Source organism: Balaenoptera physalus (genome assembly GCF_965194825.1).
Source record: "Balaenoptera physalus genome assembly, chromosome: X".
Lineage (NCBI taxonomy): Eukaryota > Metazoa > Chordata > Mammalia > Artiodactyla > Balaenopteridae > Balaenoptera > Balaenoptera physalus.
In genome coordinates, this window is record NC_138903.1 from 72,126,852 (window position 1) to 72,151,443 (window position 24,592).

The 24,592-nt window shown below is 36.5% G+C and overlaps 1 protein-coding gene across 1 annotated transcript in view; it reads left to right on the top strand.

Moving 5' to 3' along the window:
- Positions 1–12,620, top strand: part of POU3F4 (POU class 3 homeobox 4) — a 34,243-nt gene extending 21,623 nt beyond the window's left edge. The window contains exon 1 of the mRNA XM_082447433.1: positions 1–12,620. This exon is cut by the window's left edge and continues 21,623 nt beyond it. The gene's annotated coding sequence lies outside the window, so the exon portion shown is untranslated.
- The last annotated feature ends 11,972 nt before the right edge of the window (positions 12,621–24,592 follow it).

Below are 24,592 nucleotides of genomic sequence, written 5' to 3' on the forward strand. Positions count from 1 at the left end.
AAACACACAATACGTGTAAGCTACTAAGACTTAAGGTGCTAAAGAACTCTTCTTGTTTTGGGGTGTACATCTTTACTTTTGCAATTGGCTCCTTGTGTGCATAATTAGCCACATGCTAACATAATTGGCCACTTGCCTTTTTTTAGGATATTCAGTGGCAAAATGCAGGTACAATTTTGGGACTCATAACTAGTTGCAGCTGAAAAATAAATGCAAAAAAAGAAAATAGAAGCCTAATTGTGATCCCACAATAATTTGACTTGTGGTATTGTAACTCTCACAGCCATCAAATCTTCTTTAAAATTTCCCCTTAGTTCCATACACCTAAAAATTGAACTCTGTATCGCAAAGAAATATCTACACACCTGTGTTCATTGCAGCTTTATTTAGAATGGCAAAGACATGGAAACAACCTAAATATCCATCAGCAGATAAGTGGATAAAGAAAATGTGGTATATACATACAGTGGAATATTATACAGCCTTAAGAATAAGGAAATCCTGCCGTTTGCTGCAAAATTGATGTTTATCTTTAAACTCATCATGAAGTATACATTAAATATGTACAACGTTTTCTGTATGTCAATCATACCTCTATTTAACAAATGAAAGATAAAAAACTAAAGGATACCACACATTAAGAGTGACTTCTGTAAAAGAAAAAAAATCTTTCAGTAAAATAATAAAGAAATCTACTGGCATATACCATACCTAGGTTCTTGACTACTGTGGCTATGCTCAGCAGTCAATCATGGGAAGTCTTGGCTGGCTACTGTTTCAAACAATATTATGTAATAAACTGCCCCCAAAACTCAGTGAGTTACAACGCAAGCATTTATATTTCCCATTCATGAGTTTGTGACTCATTTGCCAATCTCTGACTACGACTTCGGGTTGATTGGGTTCAGATACATCATGAATTGGATTTAAGTCTGTTCCTCATTTTCCCTGTTTTTCTTCTTGGACTAGCAGCTACTCAGGAAGTATACTTCTCAAGACGTATCACTCGAGGGCAAGAGGACAAGCCAATACATGCCAGTACATTTTAAACATTCACTGACATCATTTCCAGTAAACTTTCATTGGCCAAGGCAAGTCACAAAGCCAAGTATACTTCACCCGTATTGGGAGGATACTACAAATGTACCTGGCAAAGTATGTGGATGCATAACTCTGTTAACGAGGGAGGGAAAAATCGGAACCAATAATCAAATCTATTATAGTTGGGTACATCAATATTGACTCTGCTTAATTACAGTGTCTCTGGAAGTTTCAGAAAATAACCATAAAAGGGATTGTTGAAAGAACTGGACTTTTTTTTAGTCTTCACAAGATAAAACCTGTTAGAGATGGTAGAAAAGGAATTCCTGTTTTGGGAAAAAGTTTGGATAAAGTCTCATCTAGCTCTAGGAGAGTGTATGATTATTTTAGCCATTTTCTTGCAGGGAATATTGTTTAGCAGACTGGGGAGAAGGTGGTGTGGAGTTGCTGGGACAGAGATAGCTGAGTCTTTGTTCATAGGGTAGAGTTTCTATGAGTTGTAACTGCTGCTTTGGGTTGCTTTGCTTTTAAGAGAATGGGAGCTCTCACTACTCATGTTGTTATGTATACCAAGCTCTCCTCTCAGGGTTCACTGGTTTGTTTCAAAATGGAGAAGAACATGATCTGAGTCTTCTGAGACATTTTATAGACATTCTACTTCCTATTCAATCAGAAAATTACTTGTATAATCTTGTCAGGTTATTCCCTCTCATTTCCTCATTTGCAAAACTGAGGCAGGGGGGTGCGTTGAACTATACAATCTCAAAGGAAGAAGACAAGGATGCTTGCATTTATTGAGTGCCTTCTATAAGCCTGACACTGTGTTATATGTTTCCACAGGTACTCGAAGCTCTGGGAGTTGATGCTTCTGTGATTTTACACTGTCAGTCAGCACCTGTAGGTAACAATACTAAATAGCATAACATCTTTGTGAACTACTGTTGCCGTCTAATGGCTTTTTCATAAAACTGTCCATAAAATTCACATTTGTGACATTTCTCATAACATTCCTTTCTTCATTTTCTTCTCCAAAAGGTAATAGCCACTGATTTATTCAACCATAAAATGCAGCATTATAATAGACGATCTGAAATCCTTCAAAAGAGCTCAGTTTCAATCACTTCAGAAAGATGACCCAGTGGTCAGAGAGTCAAATTACATTCTAGTCACTGAGGTTTCAAAAGACTTCAATATTAATGATAATAGCTATCATTTATTGAACATCTACTTTATGCCTGGAACTATGCTAGATGATTTATATATGTAATTTCATTTAAGCAATGGTCTCTTCTGTGTGTATTTATAGTCATGACCTCTTGGGCTGCAAGACTAAAGGCATACAATTACAAAAACATTGTATGCTGAACTTACTACTAAAGTTCAACTTGATTTAGAATATTTTTGCTTGAAATCCAAATACTTTTCAAGATTGCACATGTTCTACACAGTGCCCTCATTATATTTTCCTCATGGAATGAAATTTTATTACATTGAACTGTGTATTCCATGACTTATTAAGCACTGGAAACATTTTCTGGGAAACTAACAATGTTAGTAAGCTTGTATATTTGAGATAATTAAAGTTCAAGTTGAAGTTAGTAATTTTTTTTGGACACAAGCTCTGTGATAACATTTATTAATTATGCTATAGAATTGTCCTCATATATTGGGTCCATAGCTATTCAGAATAGTGAAATTTACTGAGTACTTATTAAGTACCAGGCAATGTTCAAAGCACATTTTATATATATTGCATATATTTACATATATCAACTCACTTTATCCTCATAAAAATTCTATAAATAGGTATTAGTATTATTATCATCATCCTTACACATAAGGAAGTGGAAACACAGAGATGCTAACTTACTTGGGGACACACATCAAGGAAGATAGGATATGAACTGAGGCAAATGGTTCTAGAATCTGCACTCAAAATCACTATGCCATGATGCTTCTGGATAGTTAGTTATGGGGGCCTAATGCACCTGCTTTAATCATATCTGATGGCATTAGTTACTTTTTTCTTGGATGGTGATCTGGGATAGCTAGACTACAGATAATGTTTTTATCTCTTTGTTAGGCAATTGGTTTTGGCCCGCAGAAACTCTATTTGGCCATAGACAGCATTCCTAACAACTGTTCAGGGCTGGCTACATAATTTTCAGTGATCAATGAAAAATGAAGATGAAAGACTCCTTGTTCAAACAGTAAGGGGAAAAGTTTTCTTAAGGACACTAACATATACATTTTTTTCTTTTACAGTCTCTCCCACAACATGACTTGATATTTTTGATTTGTTATTGAATGTCACACTCCCTTAAGCACAGGGACATTTGTAAGGAAGCGGGGAAGTGGGGGAGGCTGGGTTGCACATCAGGCGAGATTCCAAGCCCCTAGTACAAGCTCCATTGTCCCATTGGACATCACTTACAAAGCATAAATTCAAAGATAAAGGTATTAAGAATTTCAAGACAGTATCACAGAGCACTAAACCCCAAGCATGAGGCCCTTCTGAGCATGTGGCCGTGTATGACTGTGTTGATCATATAACCATGAAGCTGGCTTTGCAACTATTTCACAAAAATGTTTGAGGCCGTATTGTGTAGTCATTGAGTCAGCGTATCTGTGTTTTAATCTTGGCTCCCTAGCTTATCAGATTTATATATTACCTTGATCAAGTTATTTTTACCCATTAAAGACTGGGTTTACTCATCTGTAAGTATTGTGGTTATAAAAGAACATTCCTCATAAGACTCTGTTGACGTTTAGGTGAGACAATTCATGTTTGTACACATCGGTTTGCATTTATCATTCTATAAATGTAAGGTATGTCATTTAATTTCAAAGGGCCTTAGAACTATCTATGTCTGGTAGACACCTTTTTCCCAAGATACTTCTCCCTTTTTCCTGTAGAATGCTTTCCTTCTGGAAATTGCTACCACACTCCAACTCCTTTCATAGCAACTGAGAGTGCAGACTTGTGAGTATAATATGTATCTCCATTTCTAACCATACTTGATTAATGTAGGGTGGGCACCAAAACTAAGGCCCTTGTCAGTTCCAGGGATTCAGAGGAAATGCAGCTGGGTTTCATGAATCACTGGAACTGGAGTCTGAAACTCAATCAGGATGCTCCTCCTCTACAATCTGCTTCTTTCTGCACACATTCTTCATTTTTCTTCTTTAATTTCTGTCCCCAGTTTCTCTGAGATACCCCAGGATTCCTAATACAAACTGCTTTTTTGTCTTAATTTAGTTTGATTTGGGCTTCTGATACTTGCAATCAAAAAAGCTCTGTCTATACACAATCTCATTACAGAAATCTGATCATAAGAATGCATTTGTATTTTTTACCTTCCTCACTTGGGTATTCACTATACGGCAGATAATGCAGTTATTCAAATTCTGTTATGTGAATAAAATCCAGTTCAATAATCACCAATTACACAAAGACTTCCTGACCACACCAGTCAAAAACAACCTCTCTCTTCCCTGAACTCCTAAAGAACTCTCTCTCTTTTGTTTTACAAGCTATGGCACTTAACTCTACACTTTCTTTGTAGCTATCACTTTATATATTACAAATTTGGTTTAGCTATTTGAGTGTGCCTCACAACAACTATTGGGATGCAAACAAGGACCTATCTAGAGTTATTAGTAGTAGTAGTATTAATCACTATATTCTATGAAATCATGGCAAACTGTAAAATTTTAATTAAAATTATTGAATAAATGAATGCATTAATGAATTAATGAATAAATAAATCTTGGAGTTAGCCAGTAACATCCTCCTTATAATTCTTTGTGTTATTAGTGATAGCGATGACTAGCTTTGTTTGAAAGCTCTCTGCTTATTTCTTGTGTGAAAATATGACAGCTGCAAAGAAATCATCATCTTCAACATTCTACCAACACAATAAAGTTCACCAGTGGAAAAATTGCTCAATTGTTAGCCTAATAAAGCAGTCTTAACTTTTTATTCTTCTACAGACTTTATGCGTGAGAGAGTTTTATAACTACAGTTAATTATTCTCTTCCTATCTTGGCAAACAAAAGATTACAGCAGACAGATGTTCCTGTTTCCAGAGACCAGAATCCAATAGCAACATTAGTCAACATCTTTTGTGTTTGATTTGGTTATTAAGCCTTGATTCTAACATTATCATGCCTTAACCCATTGTTAAAGAAAAGAATGGGACATTTATACAAATCCTAAAGCGAAAGTATGTCTTTCATATAGGCCAGGAGTTCTTAACATTGGCACTACTGACATTGTGGGCTGGAAAATTCTTTGTTGTGTGGGGCGGCCCTGTGCATTGTAGGATATTTAGCAGCATTCCTGGTCTTTATCCACTAGAGGCCAGTAGCACCCTCATCCCAGCGGTGACAATCAAAAATGTCTCCAGATATTTCCAAACATTCCTTGGTGGGCAAAATTGCCCCTGTTGAGATCCACTGATACAGAGAGGATATAATTACTATACTGTCCTTTAGCTCTTAAAGCAAAATTATTTCTGACAAAATGTTCACAGCACAGAATGTTAACATTGGAAGGACTTGAAAAGCACAGAAAATAACCCTCTCATTTTACTAATGAAGAAATTAAAGTTCAGAGAATAATCTTTTTCACAATCACAGAATGAGGTCATTGACAGAGTTGTCTCATATACAGATTTCATGACCCCTATATAGGGTTTGAACCACCATAGCATGCTCACATTAGGAAATCTTGTTAACATGGTCAAAGCTTGCTACTTGGCCACTTAGATTGCCATCTAAAATTTGCTGGTTTGACTACCTCTTCTGCAGGACAGGCTGCATAATTTGTGGGTCCCAGTACAAAATTAAAATGTGGGAACTCTTATTTTAAAAGCAGAAAAATATGTTGTTAAAGCCTATTTCTTTCTCTTTCTTGACCTGTCAGTGTTTTTTATTTGACTTCTAATGTTGCAGTCCCTCAGAGATAGGGATACTTGTGGGGTAAGTGCACTACTTGGTGCATGCCCATCAGCCGCAGGGTTCTACCCTCTGCCAGCTGCTAGATCAATGTGCCATACCCTTTTGGAGAGAGGGTGGAGTCTAGCAAGGCATTTTTATTTCCTAAAATCCTACCTGCAGTGAATGAAGGACCTCCAAAAGTGACTGAACATTAGGACTTACTCCTGAGTTGGGAGGGGTCGATGGGCTAAAGGCTCACTCTCACCGAGGCCATGACACCATCAGCCCAGGGAAGGTATGGCTACCACCATGCCCTAGTCCAAGACTTACAGGGACCTCAATTCTTTCCACAGGGTCAGAGGGCAACAATGGTTGTTCGGCAGCCATGGGCACTGAGAACTCATCCTGGGGAGGCAGAGAAGCAGTGAGAGGAAGGATTACAACATGAAGCCAAGCTCCAAACTCCTGTCACATAACCCATTGTCTCTTTGGACTTTATGTACAAACACAATTCAAAGATAAAATTACTAAGCAGTTTAAGACAGTTACTTCAGAGCATTAAACCCTAAACATTGGACACCCTTCTGAGTGTGGTGTCCTGTACCACTGCACTAGTAACATGCCCATAAAGCTTTCCCTCTTCCCAGAATCAGAATGCAAAATTTACCAACACATAGCTGCCTAAAGTGACAGTTATAAGAAGAAAACTTATCAACATTATACTTCATTAAAGGAAAATGTTTATTGCTACTTTCTCATGATTATTCACTCTGTAGTCATGTTGATCTTTAAAGGCATTGAGGAGATTTTTTGAAAAACAGTTTTACTGTGTCTTTAATGATTTCTTGCAAGATTTTGAACTCTGAGAAAATACACCAAATACCACTATATATCACACACAATTATGGATGTCTTTATTTTTTCTAGCAGTAAAGGAATACTTTATATTTTATGAATTTGTAATAAGAAAAATATTTCAAACTCTGGGTCTCATGGTGAGAGCATAGGGCAGGAAATAGGAAAAGCTGTATTTTTGCCTTTTCTAATCTGGCATTTACCTCTGAACTTCAATTTACCATGGAGAAAATATAAAAAGAACAAGAAGTTTGGAAAATGTGATCATATATTCAACAATCTGTTCAGACAGCATCGTGAATCGTTTGAATGTGGTCTGCGGATGTCTCATCAACTTCCCTTCCACATTCAAATGATTCTAAGATGGTTAAGACTGCCTACAGATATGGCTGTCAACTCAGTTCAGGAAATTCTATCAATATGATTATAGCTCATCAACAAGTTAATTAACATATTATTTAGACAAGTTGAACCTAAGGAGACAGAATTGGTTTGATGACTATCTTTCCAGAGTAAGGGTGAACAATCTACCAATACAGTCTTCTACTTGCAAGTAAAACTTAGCTCAGCTGTTGAGTCTTCTTGGTTCCATAAGAGATACATAAGCACTTGATAGTGTTTACATAAGAGGCTAATAGCAGGCTACTGTAGAAACTTGGACTCCAAGTAATTGGCATGGAAAATGAATTCAACTCATTTACAGGTCTCTGAAACAGAGCCCTCTGAAAATCAGCTTGACAGTTTCATTTAATAAGTATTTGATGCCTCCAGGCAACTCCACTAGACTCACCTTTCACTTTCCTCTTGGTGTTCCTTGCAGCCAGTCTCTGCTGCCTCTTAACAGTCACTGCTCTGGTGAGGAAATGCTTTGCAGGAGCAGTAGCAGCAGCAGACACTCTAATGCATGTATGCACAAACACACAAGATATTTTTCTCTTGAAAATGAGAGAGCTTTTCTAGCCAAATTTTCAGAGCAAGGCTGCAACCAGCAAAGTTCTGTAGCAAAAAGAAGATTGTTCCTGGAACAGCAGCTTTGGAGATGAGGATCCAGCCACAGGCTGTCAGTGTCCATCATCATCAACATGAATGTCAGCTGTATGGATAGAAGTGGCCTGACACTAAGCTTTACTGTTTTTCCAGACGTCTCTAAGACTGGTTTGATTAAACAAAATCATTCATAGAATGTCAGACGTGGAAGAGTCCTATAAGATTATTAAATTTTCCATAGCGTCTTGAGAGGTACCATTAATTACCCAAGGTCATATTGGAATTCAATTCTCTAAGTCTGAAACAACCTAGAATTCCTCCTGAAGACTATTTTTTAAAAAGGCAAACTAGTGTAAAAATAGTTTAATTAAATGGGGAAAACAGTAGATTTTCATCAGCTTAGCACCCTAGCAACTTGGCGGTACCCACACAAAGTAAAGTGGAAAATTGAAGCAATTAGGTAGGTAATTCAGTTCAAAACACACTCATCTGAAATAGTCAGATAATTGAAGCAATAATTCTTTTTTGCCTCGAATTATCTTGATAGTTGTCTCAATTATCCACTTCACTGTGTGTGTGTAGACTCAGTCAACTAGAGAGATCATAATAATCACTACTTGACCTTAATGTGATCTCTTCCTTTGTAAAATAGTTACCAGTAAATGTGTACCTAAAGGCAACGTGGGAGAGGTGCAGTAAAGAGTGCCCTTTAAGTATCTCCAGAAAGAAATAGAAAATGGTGAAATGGAGTGTGTGAATTGTGTGTGTATGAAATCAATTTGAATTAAGCAGTTACACCTGTCATCAAAATCTGCCATCAGGGACTGGGCATTACCTAAGTACAAGAGAGCAAGATGGTTTTGTATGTTCTTTGATCGAAGGGATTTAATTTAGTCACAAATATATATTTTTTTCTGTTATGAACAGCCAAGGCCAATAGCTTTTTATAAGTGGTTAAAGGTATGTGACTTTTACACATCACACATGATACATTGTGGCCCATTTTCAGACAAGAACTCAGCTGCAAATAGGCAGATTAGTCATATCTAAAGAGTAAACCTCTTATCCATACAAGGATGTGGCTATTTATAAATGGATGGATGGAATCTGCTCTGCTCAATCCAGTCCCTTATGAGTTTTACTGTGCTCCCATTAAGGTAGATTTGAAAATGTAAAACAAGTATATGAAAAGTTCAATAATGTTGATCGCTTTTTAACTTTAGGGAAGGGAAAGCAATGCATAAATAGCTGGATATTTGTGTATCCTTTGGAATTCTGTGAAGAGAAGAGGGTTTGTAAATATTTGCTATTTGATGTCTCATTTTGCATTTTTAAAATCAACATTTATTATTTTTCCAAATACTATTGTGTTATCAATGTAGTATAGTAGTTGAGTGTATGGTCTCTGGAACCAGGTCGGCTGAGTTCAAATTATAATTCTTCCACTTATTAGTTATGTGAATTTGGCCAAGTGTTTTAGCCTCTCTTATGGGGGTGGGTTTCCTTTTCTATAAAATGAAGATAATGATGGTGCCTATCTCCTAGGGTGGTTGTGAAGACCAGATACATGGGAATTGATTAATATGATGCCTGCTACATAGTGAAGACCACTCTAATTATTAGCTATTATTATGATATCATTTTCTTTGGTGATATGTGTGTTTAAGGGCATAGATTGACATTAGAAGGTGGAAGTCGATACAAGTCAGAGATATTCATGGATAATTCCCTGCTGGAGCTTACCTTAGCATTAAAGAACCACCACATCGATGCAGTTGAGAAGCTCTTTTATTGGCTGATCTAACAATCTCATTCATCAGTGAGGAAAAGAGCCTAAAGAAGAGGAGTGAATTTGCTCAAAGTCACACAGTTATGAAGCAGTGGAGCTGAACCAGATGGCTGAGACCTAGAAAAGCTCAAGTCAAGTGACCATCTTGAATTTTATAAAAGAAATATGCTTTTCATTTCTGTTACCCAGCATATATAAGCATTAACCTGTATATGGTCATTTCCTCTTCCTTCTTTTTATTTAAAACTTCACAATTTTTTAAATCTTTTCTTTTTCTCCTGTAAGAGGGTTGGGAAAAGTAAAGAGGTGAAAGTTGAGAGATATTCCCTGGGGCAATCGTTTAAAAACCTGAAGGCATTTTAGAAACATTGTGGTATCCTAAGAAGTGAAGTAGGAGAGGGGGGAGATTAGATTAAGACACATACACAAATATCCGTGAATTGGAAAGTATCAATACAACAACAGTGCTAATGAGGACCAAGCCCACTAACCAAGCTACAGTAGGCTACAGAATTGGATTTCTCTATGGCCCAGTACTGTTTTCAGCTAGGCTTATATAGTTAATTCACTCTCTTCTGCCCTTGAGGTTTCCAAAATAATGCTGACCAGGAACACTTTCCAATTCCTATCTCCACCCTTCTCCCTAATCTCTCCACCTCCAGCACATGTGAAGAAAATTTAAGAGTCAGTTTAAAGAATAAGCATTTCAGGACTTCTTAGATGCTCTCCTCTTCCTTTAAATCAACACATTTTACAGTCATTAACAGTATAGCATACTTTGATTAAAAGGAAATTATGTGATGAAAGCAAGCCAACATGTACAACATCCTCTACTTATTTTCTTCCAGAGCTATAAATTTACCTAATCAATGTTTTTTCTCATATCATAGGGTCTGTCAAGGAAGGTGGTATAGAATGTTGACTAAAAGTACAGGCAACCTCTGAAGCCATACTGCCTGAGTTAAAATCCTAGCTTTGTCACTTATTTTTTTGTAACCTTGGGCAAGTTATGTTGTCCTAAAATTGCTTTCCATAAACATCTGACAGCACAGGAACTTGGAGGAAGCAGAGATTAGTGAAGGCTGGGGTGGTTAGGGAAAGCTTCTTGGAAAAGGTGAGACTAAAGTATTATCAGTATTTGGACATGTACCTCTTTTGGACAAAATTTATCAAACTACATGCTTTATTTTGTTTTATTTGTTTTTTCTTTTTACTTTCAGTTCCACTAATGGAGACACTGCCAAAATCATCTTGACAGGTCATTTCTGCTCATTTGTAAAGAGACAAATCTTCTGAAACTAAGAGGTCATATTTCCATATAAAAATGGATGAAAAACATACATATGGAAAGACTTTAATATACCTTTTAATATTTAAGTAAAATATTTCTTTTCCTCAGAGCAAAAGATATGGTGGGAGATTGGATATTGCAACCATGGTACACAAAACTGCATCAAGGAAAAGGATGCATTACACATGCCTCTAAAAAGCAAGCCACCTGATAGCCAAGGGAGGAATAAATAATGGAGAGGGCAGACCTGTTTCCCTCCCTTTCTTTTTAAATCATTAATGAAAATAAAATCAACACAGAAGGGGGTAAAAAGGAAGTGGGGAAATAGGTATCAAGAATAGAAACTAGAACGTCTGTTTAAAAGGGAAAACTACAGTCACAGAAGTCTCTGAATTCCTCTTCCTGCCAAGTAAAAGGGTCTTTTGCAAGGTGTCTTCCCCTCACACTGGAAATCTGAACGTTATCAGCATCATGTTTCTTCTTCTGCCAGTCCCTAATGATGTTATAGATGAAAATGTGATATCAAGAAAAATACCAAAATAAAGAAAAAAAGAAGAAATGTTTAGGAGTAGCAGTCTCATAGAAAATCAGGACATCTGTTCGAGATGGAAAACTCTTAATGTGAAGCCACTTTCCACTTCATACCTATTCTCCTTTGTGATTGTCATGTGTAGATGGCATGTAGAAGTGGCTCCAGGAAAATAAAAAAAGAAAGAAGAAAAGACAGAGAGAAAGGAAGGAAGGAAGGAGTAAAAGAAAAAGAAAGAAAGAAAGAAAGAAAGAAAGAAAGAAAGAAAGAAAGAAAGAAAGAAAGAAAGAAAGAAAGAAAGAAAGAAAGAAAGAAGGAAAGGAAGGGAGAAAGAAAGAAAGGAAGAGAGAAAGAAAGAAAGAAAAAAAAGAAAGAAAAGAAAAAGGAAGGAAGGAAAGAAAGAAAAGTGAAAAGAAGAAAAGAAAAGAGGTCAAATGAGAAAGAAAGAAGATAAGTGAGAGTAAGAAAGAAAAAGAAGATGAAAAAAGAGTTGCTCCTATGCAGTACACTTTATAATGAAACCAATTTCTCCTGACTTTCTAGAAAGTAACACAAGAGAAAAATTATCTTTCAACACTTCGCTTAAGAAATATTTTAAAACTTCCATGGCTTTGCAACACAGATGGACTGGAAATGAATCTGACAGGAAGGATAAAGCAGCTAAATGATCAAACATTAGTAAAGAGCCTAAAGTAATGTTCAGCCACCTGTAAATTATGTCCCACCTTCTTTTCTTTCCTTGTCTCTAGGAAAGTGGTATAGAAGAAAGAAGAGTTAGTGGGGCTAAGGATACAAATCTGAAACCAATATTAATTAATATCACTCTTCTCCCCTACTTATGTTATAAATATACTATGACTTTCCAGAGCTGTCAGGCTCTCATCTTCAGATCTTTAAAATTCATAATGAAGAATGCATGTTCATATTAGTATCTAACTCAGGTTTCTATGGCCCTAAGTCTTTCAGAAAAAAAAAAATTCAGGAAAAACAGACTCACAAACATAGATGACAGACTTGTGGTTGCCAAGGGGGAGGGGGGAGGGAGAGGGATGTACTTGGAGTTTGAGGTTAGTAGATGCAAACTATTATATTTAGAATGGATAAACAACAAGGTTCTACTGCATAGCAGTAGCAGAGAACTGTATTCAATATCCTGGGATAAATCATAGTGGAAAAGAATATAAAAATGAATGTATATATGTGTATAACTTTGCTGTACAGCAGAAATTAGCACAGCATTGTAAATCAACTATTAAAAATCAAAAAGAAAAGAAAAAAGTAATCAAGAACTTTTAATAGTTACATTGATACAAAATACTAAAAATGTCCACTTCACATATTTAGCTTTTAAGTTTGCCTTGAATGAAATGTTCCTTAATCTGAGACCCAGCTTACCAACTTGTAAGATAGGGCATCTTTCTTAGTCTCTTTAAAATATAGCTTCTTGATTACAAACTTGGACAGAGATTAACATTGGTGGTTCTGAATTATTTTCTTAAATGTATTGTCATAATGACTTACTCTCATGTAATATTTTAAATGAGAAGGTTTATAATTACATACTGAGAGAGAAAATATACAATTAAATAGTTTTGGTACAAAAAAAGACATGCAAAAGGGGCAATATCCAAATGGTAGCTCTGTTTTTTGTATCTGACCAGCCCATCTGCTTTTTGAGACAGAAGTATATCTATCACATTCATCACATTGCTCTTCCACACAGGGAATACACAGTCACACAATAAAGCCACTGATGTCTATTTATTTGAGATGCTGATTTATTGATATTTGAGCTGCTCTGATTCCTCTACCATGGGAGTATAGCTTCAGGAAAGTTGAAATAACTGGGAAACCAACAGAGCAATAAGCAGAGCAGGGCAAATTGGAAAAATGATTTGATACTGTAACTCAACCTTACCAACCCCCTGACAATAGTTTCAATTAGAAAGTATTAAATAAATATTAATTATCAGTAATGAACTGTTTGAGACCATAATGGTAAAGGTGGAAATATTAGAGAACAGGAACAAGCACAATTAAGTACTTCATGTGTTCTTGTAATGCTCTTTAATTAATGCCGCAATAACATCTGGTTAACAGTAAGTCATGGAAGGAACGGTAAGAGGAGCACTCACAGGCTTCCTACTGCAAGGGCCTTTGCTTAAATTGCAGTGGTACATCCCCACTTTACTTTTTGTGCCCATTTCTCACATCACAGCTCCACAGATTGTTCTCTGGCTGTCTGAATTCTCTCTACCAACACCAATTTACCATTATATTGTCTTTTCCCATGCACAATTCAGCTCTATTTCAAAAGTCTTCACCATTCGTTCTCCCATCCCGACCCACATAGCTTCATTTGCATCCTGTAAGGCTGGATTTTTCCAGAAGAATAGAAATTTGATTAATTTTTATTAAGATGTGTATTTTTCCATTTGTATTGAAGGATAGTTGATTTACCATATTGCATTAGTTTCAGGTATATAGCAAAGTGATACAGATATATATATACATATATATATATATGTATATATATATAATATATACATAACATGTATATAATATATATATAATCTGAAAAGCATATATTATATATATAATTTAAAAAGCATATAATATATGCTTTTCAGATTATTTTCCACTATAGATAATTACAAGATATTAAATATAGCTCCCAGTGCTATACAGTACATCTCTATTGCTTATCCTTTTTTTTTTTTTTTGCTTATCCATTTTATATAGTAGTTTGTATCTTCTAATCCCATACACTTAATTTATCCCCTCCCATTCCCCTTTGGTAACCATAAGTTTGTTTTCTATGTCTGTGAGTCTGTTTCTGCATTGTATATAGATTTATTTGTATTATTTTAGATTCCACATATAAGTGATATCATATAATATTTGTCTTTCTCTTTCTGACTTACTTCACTTAGTATAATATTCTGTAGGTCCATCCATGTTGCTGCAAATGGCAACATTTCATTCTTTTTATGGCTAATATTCCATATAGATCTCCATAGTGGCTATTTCAATTTACATTCTCACCAATAGTGTAGGAGGTTCCCCTTTTTCCATATTCTATCCAGGACTGATTATTTGTAGACATTTTGATGATAGCCATTCTGACTAGTGTGAGGTGATACCTCATTGTGAGTTTGGTTTGCGTTTCTTTAATAATTAGTGATGCTGAGCATATTTTCATGTGTCTGTTGGCCACCTGTATGTCTTCTCTGGAGAAATATCTACTTATGTCTTCTGCCTATTTTTTAAAAATATTTATTTATTTATTTATTTATTTACTTTTGTCTGTGTTGGGTCTTCTGTGAGAGTTGGGTTTTTGTGCGAGAGCTCTCTCTAGTTGCAGCAAGTGGGGGCCACTCTTCATCATGGTGCATGGGCCTCTCACTGTCACGGCCTCTCTTGTTGCAGAGCACAAGCTCCAGACATGCAGGCTCAGTAGCTGTGGCTCATGGGCCTAGTTGCTCCGTGGCATGTGGGATCTTCCCAAACCAGGGCTCGAACCCATGTCCCCCACATTGGCAGGCAGATTCTCAACCACTGCACCACCAGGGAAGTCCCTGCCTATTTTTTGTTTGGATTGTTTTCTTTTGTTTTTGTTTTTGATATTGAGTTATATGAACTGTTTTATATTTTGGATATTAACCCTTTGTCAATCGCATCATTTGCAAACATTTTCTCACATTCTGTAGATTGTCTTTTAGTTTTGTTAATGATTTTATTTTTTTGTGGAAAAGCTTTTAAGGTTGATTAGGTCCCATTTGTTTATGTTTGCTTTTATTTAGGTTGCCTTGGGAGACTGATCTAAAAATATATTGCTATGAATTATGTCCAAGAAAGTTTGCTTATGTTCTCTTTTAAAAGTTTTATGGTTTCAGGCCTTATATTTAGGTCTTAAAAACATTTTGATTTTATTTTTGTATACGATGTGAGTGTTCTAATTTCAATGATTAACGTGTATCTGTCCAACATTCCCAGCATCACTTGTTGAAGGGGCTATCTTTTCTCCATTGTATATTTTTGCCTCCTTTGTCACAGATTAATTGATCACAGGTGTGTGGGTTTATTTCTGGGCTCTCTGTTCTGTTCCATTGATCTATATGTCTAGTTTTGTGCCAATACCACACTGTTTCAATTAATGTAGCTTTGTAGTATTGTCTGAAGTCTGGAAGGGTCATGCCTCCAGCTTTATTCTTTTTTCTGAGGATTGGTTTGGCAATTCTGGGCCTTTTGTGGTTGAATATAAATTTTAGGACTACTTGTTCTGGTTCTGTGAAAAATTTCATGGGTATTTTGACAGGGATCACATTAAATCTATAGATCACTTTGGGTAATATGGCCATTTTAATTATTCTTCCAATCAAAGAGCATGGGATATCTTTACATTTCTATGAATAATCTTCAAATTCCTTTATCAATGTCTTATTGTTTTCAGTGTATAGGTTTTTCACCCTTTGATTAAGGTTATGCCTAGGTTTTTTAAATTTTTTGACACAATGTTAACAAGGATTTTTTTAACATACTTATTGGCGTATAATCGCTTTACAATGGTGTGTTAGTTTCTGCTTTATAAAAAAGTGAATCAGTTATACATATACATATGTCCCCATATCTCTTCCTTCTTGCATCTCCCTCCCTCCCACCCTCCCTATCCCACCCCTCTAGGTGGTCACAAGCACCGAGCTGATCACCCTGTGCTATGCGGCTACTTCCCACTAGCTATCTATTTTACATTTGGTAGTGTATATATGTCCATGCCACTCTCTCACTTTGTCACAGCTTACCCTTCACCCTCCCCATATCCTCAAGTCCATTATCTAGTAGGTCAGTGTCTTTATTTCCATCTTGCCACTAGGTCCTTCATGACTTTTTTTTTCCCATAGATGTCATATATATGTGTTAGCATACTGTATTTGTTTTTCTCTTTCTGACTTACTTCACTCTGTATGACAGACTCTAATTCAATCCACCTCACTACAAATAACTCAATTTCGTTTCTTTTTATGGCTGAGTAATATTCCATTGTATATATGTGCCACATCTTAGTTATCCATTCATCTGTTGATGGAAACAGGTTGCTTCCATGTTCTGGCTATTGAAAATAGAGCTGCAATGAACATTTTGGTACATGACTCTTTTTGAATTATGGTTTTCTCAGGGTATATGCCCAGTAGTGGAATTGCTGGGTCGTATGGTAATTCTATTTTTAGTTTTTTAAGGAACCTCCATACTGTTCTCCATAGTGGCTGTATCAATTTACATTCCCACCAACAGTGCAAGAGGGTTCCCTTTTCTCTACACCCTCTCCAGGATTTATTGTTTGTATATTTTTTGATGATGGCCATTCTGAATGGTGTGAGATGATATCTCATAATAGTTTTGATTTGCATTTCTCTAATGATTGATGATGCTGAGCCTTCTTTCATGTGTCTGTTGGCAATCTGTATATCTTCTTTGGAGAAATGTCTATTTAGATCTTCTGCTCATTTTTGGATTGGGTTGTTTGCTTTTTAATGTTGAGCTGCGTGTGCTGCTTGTAAATTTTGGAGATTACTCCTTTGTCAGTTGCATCATTTGCAATTATTTTCTCCCATTCTGAGGGTTGTCTTTTGGTCTGGTTTATGGTTTCCTTTGCTGTGCAAAAGCTTTTAAGTTTCATTAGGTCCCATTTGTTTATTTTTGTTTTTATTTCCATTTCTTGAGGAGCTGGGTCAAAAAGGATCTTGCTGTGATTTATGTCATAGAGTGTTCTGCCTATGTTTTCCTCTAAGAGTTTGACAGTGTCTGTCCTAACATTCAGGTCTTTAATCCATTTTGAGTTTATTTTTGTGTATGGTGTTAAGGAGTGATCTAATTTCATACTTTTATACGTACCTGTCCAGTTTTCCCAGCACCACTTATTGAAGAGGCTGTCTTTTCTCCACTGTATATGCTTGCCTGCTTTATCAAAGATAAGGTGACCATATGTGTGAGGGTTTATCTCTGGGCTTTCTATCCTGTTCCATTGATCTATATTTCTGTTTTTGTGCCAGTACCATACTGTCTTGATTACTGTAGCTTTGTAGTATAGTCTGAAGTCAGGGAGCCTGATTCCTCCAGCTCCATTTTTCGTTCTCAAGATTGCTTTGGCTATTCAGGGTTTTTGTGTTTCCATACAAATTGTGAAATTTTTTGTTCTAGTTCTGTGAAAAATGCCAGTTGTAGTTTGATAGGGATTACATTGAATCTGTAGATTGTTTTGGGTAGTAGAGTCATTTTCACAATGTTGATTCTTCCAATCCAAGAACATGGTATATCTCTCCATCTATTTGTATCATCTTTCTTTAATTTCTTTCATCAGTGTCTTATAATTTTCTGCATACAGGTATTTTGTCTCCTTAGGTAGGTTTATTCCTAGATATTTTATTCTTTTTGTTGCATTGGTAAATGGGAGTGTTTTCTTAATTTCACTTTCAGATTTTTCATCATTAGTGTATACCAATGCAAGAGATTTCTGTCCATTCATTTTGTATCCCGCTACTTTACCAAATTCATTGATTAGCTCTAGTAGTTTTCTGGTAGCATCTTTAGGATTCTCTATGTATAGTATCATGTCATCTGCAAACAGTGACAGCTTTACTTCTTCTTTTCAGATTTGGATTCCTTTTATTTCTTTTTCTTCTCTGATTGCTGTGGCCAAAACTTCCAAAACTATGTTGAATAATAGTGGTGAGAGTGGGCAACCCTGTCTTGTTCCTGATCTTAATGGAAATGGTTTCACTTTTTAACCATTGAGCATGATGTGGGCTGTGGGTTTCTCATATATGACCTTTATTATGTTGAGGAAAGTTCCCTCTTTGCCTATTTTCTGCAGGGCTTTTATCATAAATGGGTGTTGAATTTTGTCGAAAGCTTTCTCTGCATCTATTGAGATGATCATATGGTTTTTCTCCTTCAATTTGTTAATATGGTGTATCACGTTGATTGATTTGCATATATTGAAGAATCCTTGCATTCCTGGAATAAACCCCACTTGCTCATGGTGTATGATCCTTTTAATGTGCTGTTGGATTCTGTTTGCTAGTATTTTGTTGAGGATTTTTGCATCTATGTTCATCAGTGATATTGGTTTGTAGTTTTCTTTCTTTGTGTCATCTTTCTCTGGTTTTGGTATCAGGGTGATGATGGCCTTGTAGAATGAGTTGGGGAGTGTTCCTCCCTCTGCAGTATTTTGGAAGAGTTTGAGAAGGATAGGTGTTAGCTCTTCTCTAAATGTTTTATAGAATCCACCTGTGAAGCCATCTCGTCCAGAGCTTCTGTTTTTTGGAAGAATTTTAATCACAGTTTCAATTTCAGTGCTTGTGATTGGTCTGTTCATATTTTCTACATCTTCCTGGTTCAGTCTTGGCAAGTTGTGCATTCCTAAGAATTTGTCCATTTCTTCCAGGTTGTCAATTTCATTGGCGTAGAGTTGCTTGTAGTCGTATCATGATCGTTTGTGTTTCTGCAGTGTCAGTTGTTACTTCTCCTTTTTCATTTCTAATTCTATTGATTTGAGTCTTCTCCCCTTTTTTCTTGATGAGTTTGGCTAATGGTTTATCAATTGTGTTTATCTCCTCAAAGAACCAGCTTTTAGTTTTATTGATCTTTGCTATAGTTTCCTTCATTTCTTTTTCATTTATGTCTGACCTGATCTTTATGATTTCTTTCCTTCTGCTAACTTTAGAGTTTTTTTGTTCTTCTTTCTCTAATTGCTTTAGGAACAAGGTTAGTTTGTTTATTTGAGATGTTTCCTCTTTATAAGGTAGGATTGTATTGCTATAAACTTCTGTATTAGAACTGCTTTAGCTGCATCCCATAGGTTTTGGGTCATCGTGTCTCCATTATCATTTGTTTCTAGGTATTTTTTGATTTCCCCTTTGATTTCTTCAGTGATCACTTCGTTATTAAGTAGTGTATTGTTTAGCCTCCGTGTGTTTGTATTTTTTACAGATCTTTTCCTGTAATTGATATCTAGTCTCACAGCATTGTGGTCGGAAAATATACTTGATACAATTTCAATTTTCTTAAATTTGCCAGGCTTGATTTGTGACAAAAGATATGATCTATCCTAGTGAGTGTTCCATGAGCACTTGAGAAAAATGTGTATTCTGTTGTTTTTGGGTGGAATGTCCTATAAATATCAATTAAGTCTATCTTGTTTAATGTATCATTTAAAGCTTGTGTTTCCTTATTTATTTTCATTTTGGATGATCTGTCCATTGGTGAAAGTGGGGTGTTAAAGTCCCCTACTATGATTGCGTTACTGTCAATTTCCCCTTTTATGGCTGTTAGCATTTGCCTTAGGTATTGAGGTGCTCCTATGTTGGGTACATAAATATTTACAATTGTTATATCTTCTTCTTGGATCGATCCCTTGATCTTTATGTAGTGTCCTTCTGTGTCTCTTGTGATAGTCTTTATTTTAAAGTCTATTTTGTCTGATATGAGAATTGCTACTCCAGCTTTCTTTTGATTTCCATTTGCATGGAATATCTTTTTCCATCCCCTCACTTTCAGTCTGTATGTGTCCCTAGGTCTGAAGTGGGTCTCTTGTAGACAATATATATACAGGTCTTGTTTTTGTATCCATTCAGCTAGTCTGTGTCTTTTGGTGGGAGCATTTAATCCATTTACATTTAAGGTAATTATCGATATGTATGCTCCTATTCCCATTTTCTTAAATATTTTGGGTTTTTTATTATAGGTTTTCTCCTTCTCTTTTGTTTCTTGCCTAGAAAATTTCCTTTAGCATTTGTTGTAAAGCTGGTTTGGTGGTGCTGAACTCTCTCAGCTTTTGCTTGTCTGTAAAGATTTTAACTTCTCCATCAAATCTGAATGAGATTCTTGCTGGGTAGAGTAATCTTGGTTGTAGGTTTTTCTCCTTCATGACTTTAAGTATATCCTGCCACTCCCTTCTGGCTTGCAGAGTTTCTGCTGAAAGATCAGCTTTTAACCTTATGGGGATTCCCTTGTGTGTTATTTGTTGTTTTCCTTTGCTGCTTTTAATATGTTTTCTTTATATATAATTTTTGATAGTTTGATTAATATATGTCTTGGCGTGTTTCTCCTTGGATTTACCTGGTATGGGACTCTCTGTGCTTCCAGGACTTGATCAACTATTTCCTTTCCCATATTTGGGAAATTTTCAACTATAATCTCTACAAATATTTTCTCAGTCCCTTTCTTTTTCTCTTCTTCTTCTGGGACCCCATAATTTGAATGTTGGTGCGTTTAATGTTGTCCCAGAAGTCTCTGAGTCTGTCCTCAGTTCTTTTCATTCTTTTTTCTTTATTCTGCTCTGCAGTAGTTATTTCCACTATTTTATCTTCCAGATCACTTATCCGTTCTTCTGCCTCAGTTATTCCACTATTGATCCCTTCTAGAGTATTGTTAATTTCATTTATTTTGTTGTTCATCGTTGTTTGTTTTCTCTTTAGTTCTTCTAGGTCTTTGTTAAATTCTTCTTGCATTTTCTCTATTCTATTTCCAAGATTTTGGATCATCTTTACTATCATTACTCTGAATTCTTTTTCAGGTAGACTGCCTATTTCCTCTTCATTTGTTAGGTCTGGTGTGTTTTGACCTTGCTCCTTCATCTGCTGTGTGTTTTTCTGTCTTCTCATTTTGCTTATCTTACTGTGTTTGGGCTCTCCTTTTCACAGGCTGCAGGTTCGTAGTTCCCGTTGTCTTCAGTGTCTGTCCCCAGTGGCTAAGGTTGGTTCAGTGGGTTGTGTAGGCTTCCTGGTGGAGGGGACTAGTGCCTGTTTTCTGGTGGATGAGGCTGGATCTTGTCTTTCTTGTGGGCAGGTCCACGTCTGGTGGTTTGTTTGGGGATGTCTGTGGCCTTATTATGATTTTAGGCAGCCTGCTAATGGATGGGGCTGTGTTCCTGTCTTGCTAGTTGTTTGGCATAGGGCATCCAGCACTGTAGCTTGCTAGTCGTTGAGTGAAGTTGGGTCTTGGTTTTGAGGTGGAGATCTCTGGGAGATTTTTGCCATTTGGTATTACGTGGAGCTGGGAGGTCTCTTGTGGACCAGTGTCCTGAAGTTGGCTCTCCCACCTCAGAGCCAAAGCCCTGATGCCTGGCTGGAGCACCAAGAGCCTTTCATCCACACGGCATGAGTAAAAGGGAGAAAAAATAGAAAGAAAGAGAAAAAAGTAAAATAAAATAAAATAAAGTAAGATAAAGTTATTAAAATAAAAAATAAAAAATAATTATTAAAAATTTTTCTTTCACACACACACACTGTATTTTATTTTTACAAGAGATAAATAGACTGACACCAAGCATTGTACATGGATGACCACAACAAAAGCAACAATGATTGCAATTACCAAACATGAAACACACTCATACTATGTCATAATATTGACATTCAGTCCAGTAATCCTCCACTGTAACAGCTCTTTACTTTGCAGTGAAAATTGATTTGTATATTCGTTGCCTCTGAGTTCTTGTGGGATTTTTTTTTTAATTAAATTCAGACAGAAAGTCACAAAAATTATACTCATCCTCATCAGATCACTCAGTCCCATGTAATTAATTGTTTTTTTTTCATCTTGATCTTTTGTTAGCACTTTTATGAGTTCATCAGTTTTTCATCAGAGTTCTGAAAATGCTTATTCATTCAGTTCAGCAGTACAGTCAGTTACCAGAAACCTGTACTTGTCAGAGTCTTTTCCATGAATTTCTTGAAGATGAAACCCTTTTATAGGAACATATTTGCAAAATCATCAGAATACACCCAGAACTGTCTGTAAATGACAAAAGACTTAAAAATGACCACGGTGAAAGATTTGATGAAAGTTCATAATAATGCAGTTGACAAGAAAATTAGTTATTTCTGAGATATACATTTTAAAGTAATAAGTAGGATTATTACTTATAACATTATACCAGAACATATAAGATTTTTAGAAATTTCATGTAATGTCTGAAACATTTATATTAACATATTTCCATACATATTTCCATACAAATACAAATATAAGATTTTTAGAAATTTCATGTAATGTCTGAAACATTTATATTAACATATTTCCATACAAATAACCCAATGAAAGTTTAGTATTAGTTGTTTTGTTTGTTTTTTTATACTGCAGGTTCTTATTAGGCATCAATTTTATACACATCAGTGTATACATGTCAATCCCAATCGCCCAATTCAGCACACCACCATCCCCACCTCACCGCAGTTTTCCCCCCTTGGTGTCCATATGTCCATTCTCTACATCTGTGTCTCAACTTCTGCCCTGCAAACTGGCTCATCTGTACCATTTTTCTAGGTTCCACATGCATGCATTAATATATGATATTTGTTTTTCTCTTTCTGACTTACTTCACTCTGTATGACAGTCTCTAGATCCATCCACGTCTCAACAAATGACTCAATTTCGTTCCTTTTTATGGCTGAGTAATATTCCATTGTATATATGTACCACACCTTCTTTATCCATTCGTCTGTTGATGGGCATTTAGGTTGCTTCCATGACCTGGCTATTGTAAATAGTGCTGCAATGAACATTCGGGTGCATGTGTCTTTTTGAATTATGGTTTTCTCTGGGTATATGCCCAGTAGTGGGATTGCTGGGTCATATGGTAATTCTATTTTTAGTTTTTTAAGGAACCTCCATATTGTTCTCCATAGTGGCTGTATCAATTTACATTCCCACCAACAGTGCAAGAGGGTTCCCTTTTCTCCACACCCTCTCCAGCATTTGTTGTTTGTAGATTTTCTGATGATGCCCATTCTAACAGGAGTGAGGTGATACCTCATTGTAGTTTTGATTTGCATTTCTCTAATAATTAGTGATGTTGAGCATCTTTTCATGTGCTTCGTGGCCGTCTGTATGTCTTCTTTGGAGAAATGTCTATTTAGGTCTTCTGCCCATTTTTGGATTGGGGTGTTTGTTTCTTTGATATTGAGGTGAATGAGCTGTTTATATATTTTGGAGATTAATCCTTTGTCCGTTGATTCATTTGCAAATATTTTCTCCCATTCTGAGGGTTGTCTTTTCGTCTTGTTTATGGTTTCCTTTGCTGTGCAAAAGCTTTGAAGTTTCATTAGGTCCCACTTGTTTATTTTTGTTTTTATTTCCATTACTCTAGGAGGTGGATCAAAAAAGATCTTGCTGTGATTTATGTCAAAGAGTGTTCTTCCTATGTTTTCCTCTAAGAGTTTGATAGTGTCCAGTCTTACATTTAGGTCTCTAATCCATTTTGAGTTTATTTTTGTGTATGGTGTTAGGGAGTATTCTAATTTCATTCAAAATTTTTTTTGAAGTAAGGAAAAAAAAAAGAAAAAAACAAAAAAAAAACGATGGACAGAACCCTAGGACAAATGGTGAAAGCAAAGCTATACAGACAAAATCTCACACAGAAGCATGCACATACACACTCACAAAAAGAGGAAAGGGGAAAAAATAATATACCTTGCTTCCAAAGTCCACCTCCTCAATTTGGGATGATTCATTGTCTATTCAGGTATTCCACAGATGCAGGTACATCAAGTTGATTGTGGAGTTTTAATCTGCTGCTTCTGAGGCTCCTGGGAGAAATTTCCCTTTCTCTTCTTTGTTCGCACAGGTCCAGGAGTTCAGCTTTGGATTTGGCCCCACCTCTGTGCATAGGTCGCCTGAGGGCATCTGTTCTTTGCTCAGACAGGACAGAGTTGAAGGAGCAGCTGCTTTGGGGGCTCTGGCTCACTCAGGTCGGGGGGAGGGAGGTGTACAGTGTGTGGGGCTAGCCTGCGGTGGCAGAGATCGGTGTCACGGTGCACCAGCCTTATGCGCACTGTGCGTTCTCCCTGGGACATTGTCCCTGGATCACTGGACCCTGGCCGTGAAGGGCTGCACAGGCTCCTGGGATGGGTGGTGTGGATAGTGACCTGTTCTTTCACACAGGTTTCTTGGTGGTGGCAGCAGCAGCCTTAGCGTCTCATGCCCGTCTCTGGGGTCCCTGCTGATAGCCGCGGCTCACGCCCGTCTCTGGAGCTCCTTTAAGCAGTGCTCTTAATCCCCTCTCCTCGCACACCAGGAAACAAATAGGGAAGAAAAAGTCTCTTGCCTCTTAGGCAGGTCCAGACCTTTTCTCGGACTCCCTCCCGGCTAGCTGTGGTGC